Source organism: Mus musculus, chromosome X (assembly GCF_000001635.26).
Source record: "Mus musculus strain C57BL/6J chromosome X, GRCm38.p6 C57BL/6J".
In the NCBI taxonomy this organism is placed as follows: domain Eukaryota; kingdom Metazoa; phylum Chordata; class Mammalia; order Rodentia; family Muridae; genus Mus; species Mus musculus.
The window spans coordinates 154771583-154775745 of NC_000086.7; the positions used below are offsets into that span (position 1 = coordinate 154771583).

The 4163-nt window shown below is 37.7% G+C and overlaps 1 pseudogene; it reads left to right on the forward strand.

The window, feature by feature from the left end:
• The first annotated feature begins 2876 nt into the window (after positions 1-2876).
• On the forward strand, positions 2877-3856 carry Gm8578 (annotated as a pseudogene).
• The last annotated feature ends 307 nt before the right edge of the window (positions 3857-4163 follow it).

The window sequence follows — 4163 nt, forward strand, 5'->3', positions numbered from 1 at the left end:
AGGTATAGGCCAAGAATTCCTGATCTTTCCAAGACTTTTAAAATAAAGGGTTGTTTGATCTTGTCAACTACTTTTTCAGCAACTAATGAAATAGTCATGTTTCATTTTCCTTTGAGTTTGTTTGTACATTGATGGATTTCTGTATATTGAACCATCCCTGCTTATCTGGTATGAAGCCTACCTGATGATGGCAGGTTATTGTTATGATGTGTTTTTTGATTCAGTTGGCAAGATTTTTATTAAGTATTTTTGAATCTCTGCTTATAAGGGAGATTGGCGAAGTATTCTTTCTTTGTTGGGTCTTTTTGTGGTTTAGGTGTATGTGTATTTGTGACTACATAGAACAAATTGGATAGTGTTCCTTCTATTTTTATTTTCTGGAATACTTTAAAGAGTATTGGTTTTAGGTCTTCTTTAATCTTCTGATAGAATTCTCCACTAAACTCATCTGGTCCTGGCCTTTTTTTTGGGCGGGGGGAGACTATTTCTATAGGGAGTATAGGACTTTTTAGATGGTTTATCTAATCCTGTTTTAACTCTGGCACCAGTATGCATCTAGAAAATTGTCCTTTTCATCCAGATATTCCAATTTTGTTTAGTATAAACCCTTGTAGTAGGGACAGATGACCTTTTTTAATTTCCATGGTTTCTGTAGTTACGTCTCCTTTTTCATTTCTGATTTTATTAATTTTAATACTCTATCTGTGCCCTCTGGTTAGTCTGGCTATGGGTTTATCTATCTTGTTCATTTTCTCAAAGAACCAGCTTCTAGTTTTGTTGATTATTTGTATATTTATTTCTATTTGGTTGATTTCAGTCCTAAGTTTGATTATTTCCTCTTTGGTGTACTTGCTTCTTTTTTGCTAGAGTTTCTGGTGTGCTGTCAATCTGCTAATATAAGCTCCCTTCAGTTTCTTTTTGGAGGCATTTAGAGCTATGAGTTTTCCTCTTACCACTGTTTTCATTGTGTCCCGTAAGTTTTGGTATGATGTGTCTTCATTTTCTTTGAATTCTAAAAAGTCTTTATTTTTTTTTCTTTATTTCCTCCTTGTTTTGGAGTTTTCCATCCAGGTTCCTCTGTAGGGTTGGCTTGGTAGATATATACTTTTGAATTTGGTTTTGTCTTGGAAAATTTTGGTTTCTTCATCTATGTTGATTGAGAGTTTTGCTGAGTATAGTAGCCTTTACTGGGATTTGTGTTCTCTTAGAATCTGTATGACATCTGACCTGTCTCTTCTGGCTTTCAAAAATCTATGCTGGGAAGTCTGTTGTAATTCTGATAGGTCTACCTTTGTATGTTACTTGATGTTTTTCCAATGCATCTTTTAATATTCTTTCTTTGCTCTGTGCATTTAGTGTTTTGATAATTATGTGAGAAGAAAATTTTATTCTCTGATCCTATTTATTTGGTGTTTTATAGGCTTATTGTACTTTTATGGACATCTCTTTCATTAAGTTGGGAAGTTTCTTTCTATGGTTTTATAGAAGACATTTTTAGGACTATTGAGCTGGGAATCTTCATTCTCCTCTATTTGGATTATTCTTACATTTGGTCTTTTCATTGTGTCCTGAATTTCCTGGATGGGTTAGGTTTTTTTTTCTGTCTTTAATTCTCCTTAGTAGCAGACTAAACCCCACAAAAGTATGCATGCTTGCCAGTTTATCTTAATTTTTAAATGTAGGCTTATTTACTTTAACAATTCCAAGGCAGGAACCTGTAACTCAGTGGTAGAACATATGGGAAGCCTCATGTTTCAAAAAGACCACTACAAAATAAATACACAAGCCCCCAGAAGTGTCATTAGCAGTATGTGTGTGTGTGTGTGTGTGTGTGTGTGTGTGTGTGTGTGTGTGTGTGTCTGTGTCTGTGTCTGTGTCTGTGTGTTTGTGCATGGGCATGGGCATGGGCATGTGGGTGTGTGCAAAAGGCAACAGCTAGACAGCCACCATTTTCATTGTCTCAAAATGACTTATCTGAAGACAGAAAATACAAGCAAAATAGAAGCTTCAGTTTGCAGGAAGGGACCAACCACTAGCTAGAAGCCTGGGTGACAGCAAACAGCATGCATTTTCTAGATAACTCAGCAGTTTTCTAGAAGAGACAATCCATGTAGAAATGATGGATACCAAAAAGACTGGTTTTTCTTTTAGTATTTTGAGAGATATAATTCATAAAACAAATTGCCATATTCAAAAAAATAAATATTTAACACACATAAAAACTAAAATTGTACATTTATATGGGGCACACATATGTGTATTATGTAGTATAACATTTTCTGTTGAAACATTGAAAATCATTCTGTGACCTCTAAATGCATAACACATTATGGTTATCTAAAGTCATAAGATTACATTTGTTTTAGAGATGTGGACTCATATGTAGTACAAAGCCAGCCTTGAACTCACTATGTTCTTTTTATTTTACTCCAATTTTTATTAGGTATTTACTTCATTTACTTTTCAAATGCTATCCCAAAAGTCCCCTATACCCTGCTCCCTGCCCTGCTCCCCTACCCACCCACTCCAACTTCTTGGCCCTAGTTGTTTCCCTTGTACTGGGGCATATAAAGTTTGCAAGACCAAGGGGCCTCTCTTCCCAATGAGGGCAAACTAGGCCATCTTCTGCTAAAAATGCAGCTAGAGACATGAGCTATGGGGGTAGTGGTGAGTTCATATTGTTGTTCTACCTATAGGGTTACAGAATCGTTCAGCTCATTGGGTACTTTCTATAGCTCCTCCATTGCGGGCCCTGTGTTCCATCCAATAGCTGACTGTGAGCATCCACTTATGTGTTTGCAAGGCACTGTCTTAGCCTCACAAGAGACAGCTATATCAGGGTCCCTTTAGGAAATTCTTGCTGGTGTATAAAAAAAGGCCTTCTGCGAATTGCCAGGAAAGGCTCCATGAGTGCAGGTCAAGGAGGCCATGCATATTTTAATGAATGGTTGTGGTGGGCTGGACTGCTGTCAATGGGAGCCGGTGATGTAACTAATTTTGCTGCATATGCATTTGCTCCGGCCACATTAGTGACTCCACTAGTTACGCTCAGCGTCCTTGTAAGTGCCATTCTGTCTTCATACTTCCTAAATGAAAGACTTAATCTTCATGGGAAAATTGGGTGTTTGCTAAGTATTCTAGGGTCTACAGTTATGATCATTCATGCTCCAAAGAAAGAGGAGATTGAGACCTTAAATGAAATGTCACATAAGTTAGGTGATCCAGGTTTTGTGGTCTTTGCAACATTTGTGGTCATTGTGGCCTTGATATTCATCTTTGTGGTGGGACCTCGACATGGACAGACAAGCATTCTTGTGTATATAACAATCTACTCTGTGATTGGAGCATTTTCAGTCTCCTGTGTGAAGAGTTTGGGTATTGCCATAAAAGAGTTGTTGGCTGGAAAGCCTGTTCTGCAGCACCCCTCACCTGGATTCTACTGTTTAGCCTTGCAGTCTGTGTGAGCAAAAAGATTAATTACCTAAACCAGGCTCTGGACATTTTCAACACTTCCATTGTGACTCCAATATATTATGTGTTCTTTACAACTTCAGTTTTGACTTGTTCAGCTATTCTTTTTAAAGAATGGCCGGATATGCCTGTTGATGATGTCATTGGGACTTTGAGTGGCTTCTTCACAATCATTGTGGGGATATTTTTGTTGCATGCCTTTAAAGATGTCAGTGTTAGTCTAGCAAGTCTGCCAGTATATTTTCTAAAAGATGAAAAGGCAATGAATGGCAATCTTATTAGTATGTATGAAGTTCTTAATAATAATGAAGAAGACTTAACCTGTGGAATTGAAAACACTGGTGAAAATATTTCCCGTAGGAATGGAAATCTGACATCTTTTTAAGGATATGTTTGAAAAGTTAACCTATAATTCTGTTATAAAGTGATTTTTTTCTCTTTTCTTTTATTACGTATTTTCCTCAATTACATTTCCAATGCTATCCCAAAAACCTCCCACACCCTCCCCCCCACTCCCCTACCCACCCATTCCCATTTTTTGGCCCTGGTGTTCCCCTGTACTGGGGCATATAAAGTTTGCGTGTCCAATGGGCCTCTCTTTCTATTGATGGCCGACTAGGCCATCTTTTGATACATATGCAGCTAGAGTCAAGTGCTCCGGGGTACTGGTTAGTTCATAAGGTTGCACCTAC